This window comes from Mesocricetus auratus, unplaced genomic scaffold (genome assembly GCF_017639785.1).
Source record: "Mesocricetus auratus isolate SY011 unplaced genomic scaffold, BCM_Maur_2.0 Super-Scaffold_100006, whole genome shotgun sequence".
Lineage (NCBI taxonomy): Eukaryota > Metazoa > Chordata > Mammalia > Rodentia > Cricetidae > Mesocricetus > Mesocricetus auratus.
Window position 1 is genome coordinate 81,569,855 of NW_024429190.1, and position 22,880 is coordinate 81,592,734.

Sequence of the window (22,880 nt, forward strand, 5' to 3'; positions counted from 1 at the left end):
ACAAAGAACTCAAGAAGCAAGTCTCCAAAACAGCAAAGGACCCAATTAAGAAGTGGGCTGCAGAACTAAATAGAGAGTTTTCAATAGAGGAGTCTAAAATGGCTGAGAGGCACTTGAGAAAGTGCTCAACATCCTTAGCCATCCGAGAAATGCAAATCAAAGCAACTCTGAGATACCATCTCACTCCTGTCAGAATGGCTAAAATAAAAAACACCAATGACAATTTATGCTGGAGAGGATGTGGTGAAAGGGGGACACTCCTCCATTGCTGGTGGGAGTGCCAACTGGTTCAGCCACTTTGGAAAGCAGTATGGAGATTCCTCAGAAAAATGGGAATAAACCTACCACAAGACCCAGCAACTGCACTCTTAGGCATATATCCAAAAGATGCCCATTCATATAACAAAGATGTCTGTTCCACTATGTTCATAGCAGCTTTATTTGTAATAGCCAGAACTTGGAAGCAACCTAGATGTCCCTCACCCGAAGAATGGATAGAGAAAATGTGGTACATCTACACAATGGAGTACTATTCAGCAGAAAAAAATAATGGAATCATGAGATTCGCAGGCAAATGGATGACACTAGAAGAAACCATCCTGAGTGAGGTAACCCAGTCACAAAAAGAGAAACATGGCATGTACTCTCTCATATATGGATTTTAGACATAGATCTGGGGAGTGCCAGCCTACAATCCTATTGCCAGAGAGTCTGGGAAACAGAAACTTCATTTACTGGCTGGTTAAGTACTGAGCTGAACTCAAGAAAGCCAGTATCAGAGAGGGAGGACTGATGATCAAAGGGATTAAGACTGGGCTGGTTGAACCCCCAGAAACAGCTGACCAGACAAAGGTTAACTCTTGAATCCCAGGCATCAGCCTGGGAATCCAGCATGGGACTGATCAAGACCCCCTGAATCTGGGTGTCAGTGAGGAGGCCTAGGTAATCTATTGAGCCTTGGACAGCAGATCAGTACCCATCCCAAGTATACACACGGTCTCTGGACTCCCATAGAACAATGTGAGGTGCACTCTCACCCTGAACTCTTGGGGAAGGGTCTAGGCCCTGCCCTATATGAAATGACAGACTATGGACACCCCCATGGAGGGCCTCACCCTCCCTGGGGGAATGAGGGGATAACGGGGGGGGATGGGGGGAGGGCACGGGAGGAGGGGAGGGAAAGGGAGAGGGACCTCGTACTGACTTGTGAAGCAACCTTGTTTCTTATCTAAATTTAAAATGGAAAATAAAAAAATATTAATAAAAAAAAAGAAATGTCTGTAAACTTTCCAGACAGGGATTTCCAAGAGCTTGAAACTCAAGACAGCCAAACAGGGAATTACAAATTTGGGAGGCATCCACGAAACTAAAGAGACGAGAGCCACTGTTTTACACAGGATTAGTACACAGCTCTGCAAGAGAAGTGGATCAAAGATGGAGCCATAGAGAAATCCAAATGTAGAATCCAACCCAGCTGGAGAAGCACAAGAACACTAGGAAAGTAAGTCTCAGAGTCAAGGAAAAATCGATGAGGAGGGGGGGGTGGCTTTTAAGAGGTCAAGGAAGGAGAGTTCAAAAGAGCAAGAGGTGGGATCACAGACTAAGGAACTGATACCTGGTTCCAAAGGGAAAGACCTCAGCCAAAATGACAGCCTATCTGACAGCCACTGTACACAGGAGGCACACAGAAGAGAAATAACTCACTCCTTTACTCAATCTTCAAGTGTTTGTTCAGGTTCTACTACAAGCCAAGCAGTCCACACTGGAGACATAGTGTAGCCAGTGACAGGATATGATGGTCTGGGCTCAAAGGGCAGAAGAGGGGATAGGTCAAAATCAAAAAAGAGCCTGGACTCTTCCCTCAGCCACAGGAGAAATGATCCGACATTTCCTACAAATATCATCATGACAAAAGATTTCAGAGGTACTATGGTTTGGGTTCCTGGGCAAACATAGCTACGACAAACCCTTGGTTGGCTACAGGAATGAGGAAAGACAGTATCAGAAAAGGAAGGGATGACGTCAACATAGTGTGTGATGACCTAATGCTCCTATAATAAAATAAATGATTACTCACCCTCCAATAGCATCCCAATAGCTGACCAAAGGTTGATGCACAAATCAGATGAATTGTGGATACCTGGAGGTGTTGGTCACCTACTGGAACATGGACAACTTACAAGCAGCTACCCCACCTCTACCAAAAAAAGTCTCCTACCCCCAGCAAGTTAGTTATGTGCATATCCTCAAGAAGGGGATTTCTCTATGGCTCCATCTTTGATCCTCTTCCCTTGCAGAGCTGTGTATACTAAGTATTTGGCAGATGCCACCAAATGCAATACCCCTGCAAGCAGCCTCTTCAGAAGTATTAGTGTTCCTGTTCCATAAAGAAAGACACTGAGGACTCAGGAGATGCTAAAACACCAGTTTGAAGTGAGTCAATAACTCATACTTACACGTTTGCCTCTGAACACACACACACACACACACACACACACAGAGTAAAGCCAGATATAATGATTTCCAAGGGATGTTGCTGTATTTAGTTTCCCTGTGCTAATTCCATGAATAATAAAGTACTTCTATATATTTTATTTTTAAAGACTCAAATTCGTTAATTTATTTATATCAATTAATGTCTTTTCTGAAAAATATGCAATAATGAGATATAGAAAGAATAAAAGCTTTTAAACAGAGGCTAAAATAAAAACAAAAATGTCAATATTTGAGAATTAAATTAAGTTGACAAAAAGCATCATAAAGGGAAAAACTAAAGAATTTAAGGACCTTAAATTCATTACAGACCAAAATGTAAATCCAATTGCAAAATTATCTGCATCTTTAATTTTGAGGCTCATAATCATACTAGAGATAGGAAGCAAAATTTAATTTAAGCAGCAATTTTGGCCTATCATCCTATTTTCTTTAATGCAGAAACAGGGAGAACAAAGAATGATGCAGACATGATCATACCTCAAGCCCACAGACACACAGGTCAGCCTGCTGGTACCATGACAACACCCCAAAATGGAGCTGATTCATTATTAGTTTAGGTTGAAGAAGCCAGTATTATTAAAATAATAACTAGTGGCCACTGGCTACAATCAGGATGTTTCTTAACCAAATTAAGTCAGCTCAAAGGCTTGGTTTGGAGCCTGTGGACATCCACAAAGCTGTTTCTGTTTACATAGTATATGATATGACAAGCTATCCAGTATGTACCTGAGCTATATGTGAACTGAAAGTGATGCCGGCAAAGTAACATTTCTGAGCGCTGCAGGAAGGAGGACAATGAATACAGAGGAGAAAAATTCAAAGATGGAGCCTCAAAAACCTGAGTCCACACTTGCGTGGTAGAGAGAGAAAGAGGTGGAGTTAAAGGTCATTCATGACTGTATAGTGAGTGCCAAGTTAGCCTGGGCTGCAGGATACCCTGTCCAAACAAAGCAAAAGTCCTGAATATATATTTTTAACTATCATACTTTAAAATACGTGTTACTAAATACCTCAACAGCAACCATGGCATCTGATCCCAAGTTGCTCAAAGGCAAGACTCTCCAGATGCATATTTTTGTTTCATCAGAGCCAAATGCATTGCGGGAGCTGTGTGGGGTCTCAGAAAAGATTCCGTGAAATGTAAGACTATCCTGCTGCTATCATAATAAGAGGACATCATAGAAACACAGAAAGCCTTGCGGGTCCATTTGAAAGTGAAAATGATATGTAGATGGGCTGTGAGCACAGACAAACACAGGCATGTTTGAAGCCAATAGAAAATAATGTACAAAAATGAAAACAGTGGTCCTATGTTGGGACACTGTATGCGTTTGTTTGGGTTTGTTCTAAAACTGTCATTAATGTAGTCAGAATGTCATCTTTTCAGCTTCAAAATCTATAATTTCTTTCCTACTGGAGGGCACAGACAGGGCAGTGAATAAAGTGCTAGTTTACAGAAGGTTTCTTTTGCCTCCCTTTCACTGGAGACCCTTTCTGAAATGGACCAGCCAAGAGCTTCAGTTAAGCATCCTCTCCTGCCATCTTTCTCTTCCCATAGCACACTGTATTGCCTGTCTTTTCTAAACTATAGTTCTCACCTTTCTTCACAGTCTTCTCATGACCTGAACAGCCTTTTCTCTTACCTACCCTTCTTACAGTCAAAGCTAGTTGTCTTTCAAGACTGAACAAATATTCTCCCTTGTTGCCCCATCCCCATTCCCCACACCCTTGGTCAGTTTCCTTCGCTTGTTTGTTAGCTTTTGTTTTTACTGGGTCATGTGGGTTGCACCCCTGAGTTTCTATGGCAACTAATGCTTACCACTTTAAGAGTCCTTACTACTCTATGTTCCAACAACTTTTCTCCTCCACTATCATACCTAACTAAGGCTACAAAAGCCTGTGAATGACCCACTATGCTTTTTATACCAAACTGCAATGGAGCTGGACACCTTTCAAGATCCTCACACTGGACCTATATTGAGCAGAGGAGGAGTAATATTTATAAGAATGCAGAGATATTTCCCAGAGCCCAAGAATATGTGTGGCCAGTGAGCTTGGACGCCTCAACAATCAAAATGTTCCTCAGTAAAACCGATCTGCTCTCTCTCCCCTCCTAGTACTCACACAGTCTTTCAATGCACATCTCTGTTCAATCTATTCTTTCTCTCTTCCCTCTTCTCTGCCCCCATATAAGCTCAAACTGCCTGGTTTTGTGCCTTGCTTTTTTGTGTTCCCAGTCTCAGACTTCAAGTACATCACTTAACCTCTCTGAGTTATTATGTAAAATGGGAATAACATGAGAACTTAGTTTACAAGGCTGTTTGTGGGATGACTAAAGGAAGGCTACACATGGCTACTCTTGGTCACAAGTTTACCCATCCAACCAATATGTAGCCCAAATGAATCACCTCTGCCCCTCTACCCCCTATTCCACACATATCTACTCATCTATGTCAATAGAAAACAAGTAGAAACTGTGATCGCCATGCTGTCCCTTGATGATCAGAACAAGTGGCAGTTTCTAGAGAAAGTAGTTATGGACTGAGTTGAAATCTCACACACAAAAACCTACTACAGCCAGTTGGTGTCCTCTCAGGAACACATGCAGTCACACAGTGGGCCCACCATGGGTCACAGCTGGACCTTTACACCTGCACAAGGCTCTTATTTAAAAACTCAAAGCTGCCTGTCAGCCGGCAATGACACCTAAGGGAACTCCACACACCAGCACTTAATAAAGGCTTAATGACGATGATGGTGACACTGACAAGAAGGATAGCTGGCACAATAGGCCACACCATGGGCCACAGTTGTTTTCCAGCTGTTCACAGTTGGGCCCTGGGCTTGATGTGAAAGTCAGGCCATCCTTCTTACTTGGTTTTCACAGTTTGGCTCTGGGGTAAGTCTCCTAGTCTCCATCCAGCTGCTGGTTGGGCAGATCTATGCCACACTAAGCATATTGCCACATAAGGGCTTTCTCTTCCTGCCATGGCATCAGGAACAGCATCCAAGTCATAACATCCAAGAACCAAGGAGAAGAGGCCCCAAAGAAAGTTAACCTCTTGGTATCAAGGTGGCATGTAACTGCTTTAGAGTCTCCAAGCATTTGAGATCAAATGAGGGGGCTGTAGCTTTAAAAGTACAAAAGGAGGGCTGGCAACATGGCTCAGTGAGTAAGAGCACTTGCCACAAAAGCCTAGTGATTTGAGTTTAATGCTCAGAACCCACTCCACAAAGTTGTCCTATTATTATGTACCTATCCACTGTGGCATGTAATAATTAATTTTTTAAATGTGTGAGCCACATCTGTAAGCTTCTACTACCTCCTATATAAAGTGTCAATTGCAGCTTCATATCAACATTTTTGTTGTAGTGTCATTACTTTAAAAAAACAAGATTTATAGATAAGAATTTTGTTTTTATGAACTGAATGTTTGTGCCCCTTCCCTCAATTTATAAGTAGAACTCCTACCCCTAATATGACAGCATTTGGAGGCATGGCCTTTGGGACATATTAGGTAAGGAGGGTAGATTTCATGTCTTATAAAGACCCCAGATGGCTTTTTTTTCAGCTCACTGCCCTTACAAGACACAAGGAATTAAATAGCCATCCTCACCAAAGACCAGACCTCCCAACACCTCAGTCTTGGATACCAGTCTTCAGGACTGAGAAATGAGTGTGCATTGCTTGACCTGCCAATCTAGACTGTTAAAACAGCCGAAATAAGTTAACCTTTAAACTCCATTAAAATGCCCTGTTAAGTGGGCATTGCTATCATCATTTCAGACAGAGAAATCTGGGTCTCAGAAAGGTTAAGGCCACTATTTAAGATAACGTGAGCTTAAAGTAGCAGAGTCTTGGGTTCAAAACCAAAGTTGCTAATATCTTGCCCTGATGGTTGTTCAACTCTGCAGCTCTCTGCTGTCACTCTCCCTAATTTCAAACTAAGAATTATCACCTCTGAAATATTTGGGTAGACACATTTGAATTCTCACGTTCATGGCAATGTCAAATGTGGCAAGAGCCTTGCCCATATCCAGTTAATCAAATTATATATTTAGCTTCCATGTAAGGTTTCAGTTTAGGAAATAAGGCAGAATGGTACCTTACTTCTTTCACCACGACAAGAAACTCCATCATAATCATCATTATCATAATAGTCATCATCATCACCACCACATGTATTGAATATGTCTTTGGTACCAGACAACATATTAAGAGCCATATAAGATTTAGCTCAGGTAAGCCTCATGGTGGTAACATGTTTTTATTATCTCTAGTTTAAAAATCAAGTAGTTAAATCCTAAAGACAGTAGCCTGGTCTAAAGTATAACTGTAGTCATATAGAGATTCAAAGCTAAAACTATCTGATTATAGACTTTAAATCAATATTGTTAGTTTTTGAAGATAGCAGTTCAAAACCTGAATCAAGGTCTCACATCACAGTCTTTCATATAAATATTTTGCCTTTGCATTTTTAGCTCTCAGTGGTAAATAAAAGTAGTTATTACTATCTCAAATCCTTTGAATAAGCAGTCAGAAAGTAAATAAATACATAGAATTTCTTTTAGGAATTTGAATAGCAGGATATACATATAATAGACACTTCAATAAATTTTGCTGTAACATGAAGAATGAGCTCATTTTCAAATGTTGAGTCCCTGTTCATATATATATGGTAGTATAATCTTCTAAGTAGGGTTTATGCTACACATCACTTTAAGAAATGCTGGTACTTTAAGCGGATTTGAATAGCAAGCACTATCTAACATCAGTCATCATCCTTGGACGAAGTCATTTGAAAACCTGAAATTTGCTTTTAGAAAATGTACCTGAAAAAAGACTTAGAAAATGGCAGTGTTCACTCACAGACGAAGGATAACCTGAATACTTAACTCATAACCACTTAGAAGGAAAGACTTTTCAGCAGCTGTTTGTGTAAGTAAGGACACCAAACAAGAAAGACAATGAGCAGTGGTAGTATAACTCGGTGACACCACTTCCAGTACAGCCAGAACTGGCGGTAGGATGCAAGGGGCAAGTCTTAACTGGCACTTACCACCTCTGTGGATTAGGGTAAAGTGTTTAAACACTCTGAACTTACTTGGTCATTTATACAAGTTAAATGACAATCGAACCTATCTCAAGGGATTTCTGTACTTAATGAAAAACAGCTATGGTAGTAGTGGTGGTGGTCATTATAATGATGACAATTACGACAATGACCTCTCTGCTCATACTACCAAAGTAATGTGTAGATAGAACATAGGTCACATAAAGACATAACCTATTCCCTACTTCTGTTGTAACAGAAATCTTTCTCTTGAAAATTCAGTGCAGTTTGTCTATGTTGAAACCTTGATCTCCCCTTGTAAGGCACCCACCCACCCAATATGAAATCTAAGGAAGTGATAGGTGTCCTGGCTACTTCTCAGGCTAAATGTCAATATGAAATGATCATCTTTAGGGAAGGATACTATTTCCTATGCATCACAATAGCCAATGCAGTGGGCTTGAATGATACATTTTCACAGCTGGGTCCAGTAGCAGTTGAGAGAGTAGCACCGATTCATAATATACATTTTAGAGTTTGATGCTGCCATTAGATAAAAAGAAGAATTAAGTGCACGGGAAGAAGGGAGAAAACACTCAGGAAGTGACAACAGTATACCTGGCAGAGAACTGGGGCATGGAAAACAACTCCAGGTCATAAACTCACAATCCAAATTCAGCTGACAAAGATGAAAATGTAAGAAAATATAGAACTAGAAAAAGAGATCCCTTATAAAAAAGAATATCTAAAAATTGCAATAACAATAGATAGATAGATAGACAGACAGACAGACATATAGACACACAGAGAGACAGACAGACAGATAGTCTCCAACAGTGAATATATCATTACACCATTCTCTTGGCTATTACTGAAGATGATGTAAGGAAGTTTAAATTCAGTCTATTCCTTTTGAAGCTTCAGTGACCTTAGCTTATAAAATTAACTAAAGATAGTGAGATGAGAACATAAAAGACCTATCTACCAATACAAGAGGTACAGGGCCAGGGACTGAAAAGGAGTAAGATGGTTTAACCTTTATATAAAGAACTGCAAGAGAACACGGGCTTGCACTTCTGGGATGAAGACAGGTGGCACATAAGTATAGAGGCCAAATTCTCCCAGCTGATGTCACTGTGGTCATGTCTGGGACAGGTGTTAGGCTCTCTTCCTCTTCTTCCTGTAGAAAGATATTTCCTAAGGTCCGGGGAGACAGCTCAGAGAGTGAAGTGCATACCTTGCAAGCTCAAGGATGTGAATATGAATCCACAAAATCTTTAAAAAGCCAAACTTAGATGCAGGCTTCTGTAGTCTACCAGGATGGGAGACAGAGACATGAGAATACCCAGAAGCTCACAGGCCAGCGGGCCTAGCATGCACAGTGACTAACAACAGCAATAAAAATAACAGAGACCTTTTTCTCAAAATAGAGCATGGAGACTGACATGAGGTTGTCCTCTAACTTCTAGGTGTGCACTATGATACATGCACACTTGCACTCATATACATATATATGTATAAACACCACACATACAAAGAATACACACAAGAAAGACAGAAAGGAAGGAAGGAGGGAGGGAAGAAAGAAGGAATGGAGGGAGGAAGGAAGGAAAAAAGGAAGGAAGGGAGGGAGGGAGGGACGGAGGGAGGGTGGAAGGAAAGAAAGAAGGAACGAAGTTCCTAGGCAAGACAGAGGATGTCAGATAGAAAAGGCTGTGCCTGTATCTACTGTTTACTGACAAGGGCAGGTAGGGATTTCTTTGTGCAAAAGAATAGCTTTTTATGCTACTCCTGTGTCTAAAGAGGTCAGCATATTTCTCTGGATAACCAACTCAAAATATGACAAAGAAATATACTTAGGGTGGGATATTTTACTCTCCCACAGTTCAAAAGAAGAAACAGCAAAACAGCTTTGATCATAATGAAAGAAAGTAATAAGGTCCTAGAGGGTAGGAACCACCTGTGTCCTAGTAACTACCACACCTAATGGAAAAATGGGAAACATCAAGAATGCTGTCAAGTGCTGAATGAAAGCAAGAAGACATGGACACACCCTACATGAGACTACAACCTACAGACAGTGTATTGGCAGGTCTCACATGTTCTCCTTATTTATCTAAAGGAATGCTCTGCCTGAGTGGCCATCCACATTATGGAAAACAATGAAAATACAAGTTGAAAACAAAGTAATATTTCAAACATACATACAACACAAGTTCTTTGGAAAGTGACTATGGAGCATTTTACATTGAGACATCAATGTAGGGAGCATCATTACTTTGAAATGTCACTTTTGGCTTTAATTGGTATGTTCTAATGATAAGTGTATACCATTCTCACCAAATGAGAGTCTTGATGCATATGGGATCTGGGTAAAGGCTTCTGTGGGAGGTACACAGATGTATTATACAAACAACAACAGAATGCACATGTTCACGTGTGCTTACCACTCACTAATATAATACAAGACTTGACAGTGAATTAATTTGCTCAATACACCTGCCTATTCAGCATCATAAAGCCATCCCCTTTCAAATGTCACAGGGCAACCTATGCTGTTTTAAGGAAGACATCTGAAGTTTCTGGAGATTTCTTTCAAATTGACTGGAGGCATCACTCAGAATAGGACCACCTACTTGGAGGCATAATTTTAATAAAGATAACAATAGGCCATCTTGCTCACAAGGAAATTTATAAGGCTGTCTTTGCTTCCTTCTACCTATTGTGGCGCTGCTTTATCCAACTAGAAAGTACTTACTTCGGAGCTTGAAAGACACTGACAATAGACTTCTTTCCTTTCATTCCACAGTCAGAATATAAAAAGCCAAGAGTGATTCGGACAAACACCTCTGAGCAGTTTGTTGTGGCAACATCAGATAAAGAAATTCTGTAGCCCTGAGAGATATTTGATACATTCATTTGAATGTCAATGCCAAGCACCCTCTCCCAGCCACTCCACTGAAGCAGGGAGAATTGGTTTCAAACAGAAGACAGAAGCTGTCATATGGCATGTGACTTCATGGTCTTTTTACAGTTCCTGCAGAGGGAGAAAGAGGAAAATCATGTGTTTCATTGATTCAGTCAGAAATAGAGGTCACTTTCAGCTCCATCAGTTGACTTATGCAAAGGTACTACAGCTTTCCCCCAATTGTCAGGACAATGACGCTTCCCAAAAGCAGTAACCAAATTTTTATCTCCCTTCCAGCAACTAGAGCTTTATTCTGGGGCAATGATGACTTGGTATGGTCATGATGACCACAGCAGTAGCCCATGGTGTTCTTATTACTATGCAGGTTTCATGCAGAACAGCTCATCCACACCCCACGTGATCAGTCTCCCTCCTGGAGCTGTGTCTGCCTGCACCTTCACAATTGCAAAGCAATGTCTCAGTAAGAGGCTAAGCTTCCATGCTTTTCACAGTAGTGGCCTGTGGACATATTATCTTAAAATGCTTTCTCCTAAAATAACTTTTTTTAGCTGAGAATTACATGCTGTGCTGAAATAGGATGGCGGTGGGTTCTGATTATATCTTTTTCCCATTTTGGTTTTACTCTTAAGTACAGAAAATACCAGGTTGTGCCTCCAACTCCCTCTTTTCCCAGATACTAAAGGTTTAGTCAGCTGAGTCAAAAGTAAGCTGTAGTATTAAATTTCCACCTTTCATCTTTTTCTCCCCATTATCAAGTCCTATGTTATTTTGAAACATTTTGTAGTGTCATGTGCTCCTGAGAATGTATGCAAATGAATCAAGCCAGCAGTGTCTCCAGATACCAATGGGATTGCTGAAATGGGGGGGGGCTGGACGTCATTTAGTACCCTAAGCTGCTGGGGTCTCCCGAAATGAGTAGGCATGAGATGCTCAGCTCAGTCTCACATGCTTTTATTGCACTTCTGACAGTAACCAGGAGAAATTGGCGGGGTGGTTTAGGGGAAAAGATCTCGACAAGTACCAATTTCTTTCTTAGCTAAAAGCCAGGAGTGTCCGCAGCCTATGAGTGCCCCATCCTTGCTCAGAGGTCAGAGATGCCAGAAGTGTTTAAGCCAAAATATCTCTGGTTACATTATGGCCCCAGGCCAAGGATGTGAAAGGGGGATGGGAGAAGACATGTTTTTATTTGTGTGGGGGGTTTGTTTTTTTCTTGCTATCTCTTCCATTAAAGAGTGCCCTTCCTGGAAACTAAACTGAGGGCTGGACTAGATGCCAGAACCAGAACTAAAGAGACCAGCTTACCTTCTCTCCCTTCCTCCATCCAGTGAAACTTTATTGATTTCAAAACAATAACTTCCAACCCAACCTACTCCAGGGACTCCCAACCAAACCCACCCCAGTGACCCTCAACCAAACCCATTTCAATGACCAATTCTTGCTCTACAGGACTTCTGCCTTCTTCTTTCTCTTAAGGTACTATAATATTTTTTTTCTAAAACTCTAGGACTCTCTGTGGTCAAATTCAAATCAACAACCCGAAGCCTTACTGACAACTTTGGGGGAATAAAGCTTCTAGGACCTAGCATCCAAAAGCCATGAAAGGCCTCACCACTCTCAAAAATATTCTAATATTCCTATATCACTTCAATAGTTCTGTGGTGACGAAAAATCTGGTAGCAAATTAAAATGATCATTTTACAAACAAGGTAGAGCCTGATAGAGTGGCACACACCTTTAATTCTAAGACTCAGGAATTAGAGGCAGGTTGAACTCCATGAGTTCAAAGCCAGCTTGGTCTCCATATTGAGCTTCAGACAGGCCAGCCAACACTACAGAGTGAAACCCTGTCTTTTAAAAAAAAGAAGGGGGTGCAGGATAAGCACAGAAAGGGCTGAGAATATGTCTCAGTCAGTCAGTAAAGTGTGCAAGCCCAAGGACTGAGTTCAAGTCCCACAATCCATATAAAAACAGCTGGGCACATAATGGTGTATAACTGAAACCACAGCAGTGGGTAGGCAGAATAAGCAGATCCCTAGGATTAGGTGGCCAGCCATCATAGCCTAATCAGCAAAGCCCAGACAAATGAGAGACCCCCATCTCCAAAAACCAAGGTGAACAGCTCTTACAGAACCACACTCATGACTGTCCTTTGGCACCCAAACACATTTGCATACATATACACATATACTCACAAACACAAAATGTATAGAAAAAATAAAAGTAACAGTTATGATGGCATAATATCTTTAATATACTTAAGATGAAAACTAGTTCATATTTTTCCTTAGGACTGTCTCAAACCATGCCATAGCAAAAGAGATGATCTAAATATACCGGCAATTTCTGTTGACACTTAAAATTAGGCCATCAGCTTTTAAGGATCATATTTGGGGGGAGTAGAATTGAATATAAAATATGCTTTTAAGAAAATACAAAATTTTCATCCACTTAAAGATATTTTTAAACAGTAGGGTTAAATAAACCCTGTTTCCACTACTTTATCACACACAAAGAATTACATGCTTTAGAATGTATTTTAAAATTTCATTGAACTCAAAGAGAACTTTGTTGAATTTCAGTAAATCTCATATTTGTTTCTTTCCTGTACTTTGTATTTCTCTTCACTTCCCTCAAAATGATAAAGTCAATAATATCTTTACCAGATACAGGGAAATAGTCCAACTTGTTTTTAAACTATAATATATGTGGATAATTCTTTTTGAAGATATATTTTATTCTCTTTCTCTTTATCCTCTCTATGGGGCAAAATGGGGTTCACATGTGTGTGAATTCATTGTGTTTAACAAATATGTCTTACTACAAGAAAATAGAGAAAAATAAGATAGCCTTAAGAATTATTGAGCAGTCATGAGACCAAATTGCTACAAATTTCTAAAACTCGTTCATAGCATATGCAAACATTGAAAGCATTGATAAGTTACAGTTTAGATCTTAAATATCTCTAATTACTCCATTTAAGGCTTGGTTCCCCACTGATATCACTATTCAGAGTTGGTAGACCCTACAGGAGGTTGGGCCAAATTAGAGGGAGATCAGGCATTGGTAGCATGACCTATACTGTTACCTAAGCCCTTTCTCTCTCTTTAGGTATATGGATTACCTTGAAGTGAGCAGCTCTGCTCCATTAAATGATCCCTGCCATGATATTCCATCACACCATGCTCTAAGATAAAGGAGGCAAGCATCCAGGACTTTAGTTTCCAAAGACATGTGCCAAAACAAGTCTTTCCTCCATAGAACTTGATTTTCTCAGGTATTTTGTCACAGAGATGGAAAGGTAATGACCTAGAATGTCATAGAAATACACACAGCATAGAATACATTTATCACATACATATTTTGAAAGTACCATGCACATTTTTGGCTTGAGGGATAAATGGTTACACAATGGAAGACCATTAGTTGATTAGCATTTCTCTGTATTTACAATGCTTACACATTGTGTAGATGTTCTGTTTTCTTTATCCATTCAGGGAGAAATCTGTGCTGTTTCCACTGTTTGGATATTGTGAATAATTCTTTTATAGATATTTATGTGTACGTTATGTGTGTAAGCATGCTTTTAACTTTCTTGGCAATGATTCTGGGAAAGAAAAGAATTGCTGGATCACATGATAACTATGTCTGGCATTTTGGGGTACAGTCAAACTGTTTATCAGAGTGGTTGTAACATTTTCATGCCCATCAAGATATGTAAGATCTCTGATTCCTCCTGTTCTCATCAACTCTTTTTGTTTTCATTTTAGCCATTCTACTGTATATAAAGTAATATCTTGTTGTGGTTTTTATTTGATTTACCCAATGAGTAATGCTAAGCATCTTTCTCTATGTCCTCATTAAGAGTCTGTTTCTTCTTCAGAAAACACCTGCTCATATCCTTTGCTCATTTTTTTCAATTGAATTATATCTCTTGTTATTATTGAGTTTCAAGACACACACACACACACACACACACACACACACACACACACACACACACACACACTGGATACAAGTCCCTAATCAGATGGTGGCTTTTCTTCTATCTTCATGTCATCTTTTCAACTTTCTTAATGGTATCAATTTACATGTAAGGGTTTTATATTTATGGTGAAATCAACACTTTCTTTTTTTAACTTTTAACTTACAAATCAGTACACTGTCACCTATGTTTTTGTTGATGATTCCAAAAGTCTGAACTCAGTGCCATAAAAATCAATTTCTGCAAATTTCCCTTTGTGCTTATTTGTGTTATCTTTTACATTTAGATCTATGATTTTATTTTGAGCTAATTGTCAGATAGTAGAGTTCCAATTGTTGTTTTAGTTATCAGGAAGAGAAGGAAGAGGAAGAGGAAGGGGAGAGAGAAGGAGAAGGAGAAGAATTTATTGAAAAGAATGTTTCCCCAATTGAGTCATTTTGGCATTCTTTGTTAGAAACCAAATAACCACAAAATTGAGGGTTTATTTTTGGAGTCTGTCTGTCTCTCTGTCATGTGTGTCTTTCCATTGGAAGGTATTGTTTGGTTTGGTTTGGTTTGGATTGGTTTGGTTTGGTTTGGTTTGGTTTACATTGATTGATTTGTGGGAGGAAGAAGTCAGAGGAAAATTCCCAGGAGTCAGCTGTTTCTCCCCTCCACGTGAGTCCCAGAAGTCACAGAGCCTTTTCACAGGACCTATTTCTGAACTCTGATCATCTATTCTAATGTTAATACCACACAAACTCAATACTATAGCTTTTGAGTAAACTTTAAAACCAGAAAGTATAGGTCCTCTAATTCTGATTTTCCTTTTTGTGATTGTTATTCTGCATCCTTGATAGCTCGCATTAATTTAGGATCAGCTTTACAATTTCTAAGAGGAATTAATTAGGGTTGGAGATTTTATGAATAAGTCAATCATTTTGGTCAGGGTCTCACTATTAACAAGATTACCTTTTCAGTCCATGAGCATTCTTCCATTTGTTTTTTGTTGTTGTTCTTTCTACTTTCTTTTCTTGTTTTATTATTTTGAGTGTATAAGTTTTATACTTCTTTTGCTAACTTCATTGCTAAGTATGTTATTCATTTGTTGCTATTATAAGTGAGATTGTTTTCTTAATTTCATTTTGAAACTGTTCATTGCTAGTATACAGAAATAAAATTGATTTTGTATATTGATCTTGTATCTTGCCATACTGCCAACTCTCTTTATTAGTTCTAGTAGATTTTAGCAAATTTGCCAATGTGCCTTTAACTTTTAAATTATTTTGTTCCCTACCTAAGCATCAGTATGTGCTACTACTGTATCATAATTACCCTCAACAATGAGCAACTAAATCTTGTCTGCTCACAGCCCTTCTAAAGAACCCTGAAGGCTGAGACAACTCTCCTCAGGAAAGCAAAGCCAGGACATAAACAAGAAAATTTACTCCTTCCTTAATCCTTTCTATTTCTAGTGGTGAGTAAAAGCACCCAGTGTAGTAAAATGAAACATATGCTATGCTACTCAAACTCCTCTGCCCAGAATTACCTCGCTAAAATGAAGTCAAACAAAATGTAACCAAAAGTGGATCCTGACATTTCATGTTGTGTTGAATGCTGTTAGGGCACTGGCAATCACTCTCTCTTACATACAAATTAACAGCCCACCATCTGTCAAGTGTTAGGATAATCACAGGGTTTAGCACACAATATGGTTATTAGAATATGACCTGACAAAAAGAAAAAGAACACAACCTAATTTGAACTATAAAATCTATGATCTCACTTACAAATGACAGTTTGACAAGCTATTATTCTGCATTTTAGCTTCTACAACAAAAGCAGTTTATGCATATGTAATTCTACCAGTTATAGAGGCAAGAGTCTGTGGAAGACTCCTTCAAATAAACTACAAGAATATGCTTGGTCATTCAATATTTTAAACTAATTCTTAAGACAAATGTTTACACCATGAATAAGTGGGAATGTAATGATCTAAGTCCTCATCCATCCAAGTAAAGCAACAATCGTTGAGCAAAAAATGTCGTTGTGACATCGCTGCCAGCAATTCCCAGAATTCTTAGGGTATATGCAAAGAGATGAATATAGGAGCTTATTAAAACTATCCATGTGGACATACATCAAAGTCAAAAAGCTGACAGTTTTGAAAAGTGTAATATATGCAACTCTTTGGCATGAAATTTACTTCATCCCCAACAGTGACATCTGTTAACGAGCATCATTAATATTACCTACTTTTATTTATCCTAATGCCTCGTGGGTGCTATCTTCATGTGCAGACCTCTATAGTATCTTTTGTTCTCATCCAAGGGGGAAATCCCTTACTGACAGCTGCTTCTAATAGAGATGGCTGCAACAAAACTCTCCTCTCCTACTCACAGGGAAAACACAGGGAAACCAAGTTCTCTTTGTTGTTTTCAGCCTCTTGAAACACTGCAGGAATGTGTGGTACTCCTGAAGGGTATCTAAGGATATGCCCATTGTGTCTAAAACACATGCTTAAGAGAAAAATGAATTAATTAAGTCTCAAGGCAAAATGTTCTGTTGAGGTGACAAAACAAAACAGATTTTTTAATATTGGCAATTATAGTACCTGGGGAGCTTAAGTGAGATAATAACTATATAAAACATTTGACAATTCATACTGCAAATTATATTGCTTTGTTTTAAACTAACTCTCTTTTCCATTACTTTCAAGACTGTTTCATTTCACTGTATGAAAAAAAATGATACATTTCTCTGTCATGTTGGCTCAATATAAGGTGAGTCAGAGTGCCAAGGTTCCTCCAAAAATGATCTTGTGATCCAATTTTAACATGCATTAAGAATAGTGCATAATGAATTGTATGCTGCACAATCCACCCCAGTTTCCCAATACTAAAACCATCATGGATTTTCCCTAACGGAAAGGACCTAATGGAGATTTACCAAGACCTAGCATTCACAAGGCCCCAGTTTATGCCTCAACACAGAAAGGGAAAGAAACTCAAACATGAAAATATATAAAATTATAGAATATGTTTACATCAATGGATTTAGAATGAATTCCCCATAGCAGCAACCTTAGGTATAAATAAATATGAGACTGAGGGTCAGGGAAACATAAGGACAATCACGTAAACACATCTTCATTTACAGGGAAACTTTTATAAATAAGTCCCTGCTGCTTTCTAATTATATCAGTATCACCTATCAGATTATTTTTTTAATTCTTAAATTAGACTTATTTACTTATTTGTGGGGAGTGTGAAGAGAACAGAGGACAACTTGAGAGAGTGGGTTCTGTCCTACCATTTAAGTCTCAGACCCATGACTCAGGTTATCAGGCTTGGCAGAAAAGGACCCTACTGAGCCATCTCACCTGCCCCTCATGAGAATTTTTTCGTTGTTTTGATTTGTTTTTGTTTTGATTTTTGAGACAGAGTCTCAGTATGTAGCCTTGGCTGGCATAAAACTTGTTATGTAAACGACACTGGTCTCAAACTCGCAGAGATCAGCCTGCCTCTGCCTCTCTACTGCTGGGATTAAAGGCTTGGGCCACCAACCGAGCTCATGGTAAGTTCTTAACATAAAAGCTATTTATCATAACTTCCTAAGTGAACGAAGTAAACGCCTCTGAGAATTCTTTTTTCTTATTGAGAATTCTTTTTGAATTTAAAAGTTGAGTGCAGTATAAATACCAAATATATTTTAAAAATACAAAAGGAAAAGTATTTTAAACCTATGCACAAGAAAAATGAAAAATTAGCCAAGTAATTTATATAATACATAATTATATTCATTCAATTTTTGTTAATTTTCTAAATAAATACATGATGCCTTTTAATGGAAAGGAAATGTCCTTTGCACTGCTTCTTTTGAAGGTCTAAGGGGGTCATTTATATACAGTAAAATATGTGGAGTATAAATATGATGTCCCATGACAACTTCATACATATATACCCCAAGGATCTTCCACTCAGTTCAGGATTGTGTTGTCACTGGATACATTTCCCAGATCCTTTCCTTTATATAACTGGACCCAGACAGTATAGAAGTCTGTTTGTGGTTTCTTTCTCAACATGATGTTGATGACACGCACCAACACTGTAACGCATACTTATTGCTTACTCCTTTTATTGATAAATAGGATTCATCATACAACTATCCTACAAGGTATTTGAAATCATGTCCATTGATGGACATTTATATTTCCTCCAGTTTTTGTCTCTGTGAATAGAGCTGCCATGGAGATTCTTATGTCTTTTCACAGTAGCAAGTTATTGACTTGACTGCACTGCCTGCCTATTATGCTAATGAGATCCTATCAATAGATGAGTAGATTTTAAATAATAATGTGTGGTATATAGATATTCTGAGTTTTATTCAACCATAAAGAAGAACAAAATTACACCACTTTCAGGGAAATTAGTAGAATTGGAGACCATCATAACAAGTGATGGGGACTACGTATCAAGTGAAATAAATCGCAACCAGAAAGGCAAACACTGAACACTGTGCTTTACCTATGTATGCACATGCACACATAAGCATATATGCATATATGCACATATACATAAAGTTAAAAAAACTATTTTCAAAAAGGAAGGAGATCTACAGGAGTGGGGAGAAGAGATTACAGAGGTTAATAGGGAATGACTATGGCCAAAGAATATATTACATGCTTGAAAAAAAATGTCATTGTAAAACCCACCATTTTGGTCAATGAACATAAACTAATAAAAAATTAGAAAAATTAAAAGCAAGGCTAACCTCAACAAGATGTAGAGGCATAACCAAGGTTTACCCTGAGAAAACTGAGTACGCACATGTCATCACTGATTCAATGAATTACCGAATAGCAGCAACAGAACCGAACATGCTGCCCTGACCTTGTGTGTAGCTAATAAATCATTTTTCAAAGGTGCTCCATAAGTTTGACATTTCCACATGCAAGGAGAAAATATAATAGTGGAGTCAGGCTTCACATGAATGCATGAAACCTTCAATTTCTCAGAAACTAGAACCAATGAACAAATTGTGACAATAGTGCTAAATGTGAGAAGGTAAAGGGAGAGATCTCTGCATAGTAGAGTGATATTGCTCCCTAGATGATTATTTGGGAAGGGTTAGTGGCTGACTCACTAATGGGGAATGCAACCAATATTTTCTGAAGGGCACCCAGGATGCAGGGTACTCTGTAATGTGCAGGATAGGCCACAAAATGAAAAATGAGCCTTTGCCTCCTACAACTTTCAAATGTCCCACCAGACAGCCATAAGAAAAATGTGATTCTGTTATGCATAACAGCCTAAAGTACTTTTACACATTTTTAATTCTCACTGAATTTCTCAGAAATATAACTAGCGTATAAGTTGAAGGAATAATGTACTTGGTTTTGTTCAGTTTCAGAAAATCACATCACTGACAACAATGGGGCATTCCCCACCCAGTCTACACACAACACAAATATATTAGTCTTCATTACTATCTGTAGCATGCAAACATGTAAGCCAGAAATAAGTTTAGCACCCAATAAAGTCAAATTGACCATGACAATGACACTCAGGATATCACACAATCACATTTATTGAGAGTGTTTTTACTGTCATATATACATATTTTTAAAAATGTATAACACAATGATGAGAAATCTATATAGTGAAAATCACTGATTAAAATCACTTAGCTTTCAAAGTTTGCTTCCTGTTTATCAATCTTACAGTGAAAACTATCCCTAGAAGTCTCTTCCATACAACTTCTTTATGGCTTTTTATATTATCATTTCTGCTTCTGATATATTCCCTATTCCCTGTGGGCCTACTGAGGGCTTTTGAAGAGCTGGAGACCAAATGCATGCCTCAACTTCAAGGAGGATTTCAAGATTAGATGTGATTTTCCGGTACCACTCAGCCCCTTATCATGACACGGGAGATTATTGTGTAGCTCCCTTTACAAATAAATCCAACTAGCTTCCAGGAAGGGACAGTCAGTTATATTGTCTACCTCAAATGGTATTTTTCTTTTTATTACATGAACCTTACCTCTAAGATTTTGTCATCTTTTCCTCTTCATATATTTTACTATTTATCACGTAGTCAGTGCTCTTCATTCTTCTTTCAATTTGTATAACTTTTACAAAGAATAGCTCCAGATATTCTTGTCTTAAATCTGATCTTTATTCCAACAAGCAGTAATAAGCATCTGGCTAATTTACCGCATCTTCAATCATAGTTCATTTGAAAATTCATATTAGAATACTAAAATTCTTGATAAATCACTTTCCTTTATTTTTAAATTATAATTCAATTATACAATTTTTAAAAGTATGTGCTTAGCAGGTAACACCTACAAATTTTGTCTTATAATAATAAATGGGATATCAAATACATTTTAGAAAAAATAAAGCAACTACTCTGCTGGGATAGAATACTTGATCTAATTTGAAGAACAGAATTTTTCTACTCAAACTAAAAGAACAGTAAAGACAGCTAAGTGAACAGAAGGAACCAGGAAGACAGGGAAAGGCCACACTGTAAGCCAGAAGAGCCTCATTTTGGTGGAAAATGTGAAGAAAACAGAGAACAGAGAACTGCACCTAGAGATCTATCTGCCAAATGTGCAGCAGCAACTGGTAAAAACACATGCTGGTTGTTATTGGCTTTCAAATGCACAGTGTATACATACATACATACATACATACATACATACATACATACATATATATATATATGGAATATTTTGCAGCCATAGAAAGAAGTAAATTACCAAGCTTGTCAGGAAAATAGATACAACTGAGGTAACAGGATTCAGTAAATGCAGTGTCATACAGACAAATACTGTTTTCTCTCATTTGTGTTGCCTAGATTACATATAAACTTGTATGTAAGTCTGTGACACAAAAGTAGATGCAAAATTGCTAGGACGACAAACAGGATTAACTGGAAGGAAGAAGGGTAAAATAATAAATGGAAAGGAGGCATGAGGGAGGAATGCTTCCAGAGCATATTATGTTTGTGTGGTAAAGGAGTAGAGCTTGAGAGGAGATGGATGGAGACGAATCCTGCAAGCTACTACCATGCGTTGAAGTTGCATGTTAAAGTGACAGAAGGCACACATAAAGGAATGGAAAGATGTCCACTGTATTTTATAAAATCAGTGTGACATCAAGTGTGGAAAACAGAGCGGAAACAGGGAGGGTTCAGGTTGACCAGTTAATCATCTATTCCAGTGACCACAGGAACTGACAGTGTGGCCCTGACATTGGTGACAACAGATGACCTGGTGGGAAGAATGTTAGCAATAACATGTCCCTAAAATCTAAAATGCTATAAACTAAAAAGTAATTGTCTTAATAACAACTTTTCTAACCACACAAAAATATACAATAGGTAAGCATATGAATGGAAAGGGATTATGTGTGAAGCAGTAAAATAAAGACAATCTATGCTTTTACAATAAAGAAAATTATTTTTATGAGATAGAGAAATAATATATTCAAGGTAATCAAATGATTTAAAGGAAACATTTGATTTGATAGAGGTTATAAATTGTGGGTTTCATTGTACCCAAACTTAAACAGCTAATGACTTGGATTATACATGCTTTTTGACATTGGTAGATCATATAGATTGTTTCATTTTATTATTATTATTATTATCATTATCATCATCATTATTACATAGATAGGGCCTGAGAAGAAAAGAAACTTAAATATCTCCTCAGGAAAAGCTGTATTGAATAAGAAATCCTGACACTCCAATATTAGAGTCAAAAGCCAGAAAACAATGTTTGTAGGGACCTGTAATCCATGATCTGGTGCTGCTGTTGCTATGAAAGTGATGATTTACAAAATCTGAGGGATGGATGAGTGGGCAGTGTTTTTGGTATAAACCTAGAGGCTAGAGTTCAGGTCCTCAGTACCCAAAATGTGGGCATAGACGGCACACTCCAGAGAAGACCCTGCCTCAAAAAACTAAGGTGGACAGCAGTAGGAGAGGACACCTGACACCAACTGCTGACCTCCATATGTATATATGTATACACACACACACACACATACACACCCAGTAACTAAACGTGTGTGTGTGTGTGTGTGTGTGTGTGTGATATTTTGAAAAAGAAAGGAAGTACATTATAGCTGCCAGGAACAGTCCATGGGAGCATCCTTGGATGACAGGTGAACCAACAGGGTAAAACAGATGATAAAGAATATTCAGTCTCTCTCTCTCTCTGTGTCTCTCTCTCTCTCTCTCTCTCACACACACACACACACACACACACATCATTTTTAAAATATATACTTGAAGACATTTTTAAGGAACCTTTGAGAAGCAGGGAAATTTCATTCTTTTGTTCACCCTGCCGACAGCAGCCTTCCAGTATCAGGCCTGCAATGTGTTCGCTTCCCCCACACTATCCTCCACACTAACAAGATCAG

At 38.4% G+C, this 22,880-nt stretch overlaps 1 protein-coding gene across 7 annotated transcripts in view; it reads right to left on the reverse strand.

Moving 5' to 3' along the window:
- Fhit (fragile histidine triad diadenosine triphosphatase) overlaps positions 1 to 22,880 on the reverse strand; it is a 1,472,699-nt gene that overhangs the window by 1,379,289 nt on the left and 70,530 nt on the right. For 3 of the 7 annotated variants that reach the window (XM_040747566.1, XM_040747565.1, XM_040747562.1), the window contains exons 3-4: positions 13,601 to 13,785; positions 10,309 to 10,587 (exon numbers count right to left, since the gene is read on the reverse strand). The exons of the other annotated variants lie outside the window; for them this stretch is intronic. The gene's annotated coding sequence lies outside the window, so the exon portion shown is untranslated. The remainder of the gene's footprint in view (positions 1 to 10,308; positions 10,588 to 13,600; positions 13,786 to 22,880) is intronic. 7 annotated transcript variants of the gene reach the window in all.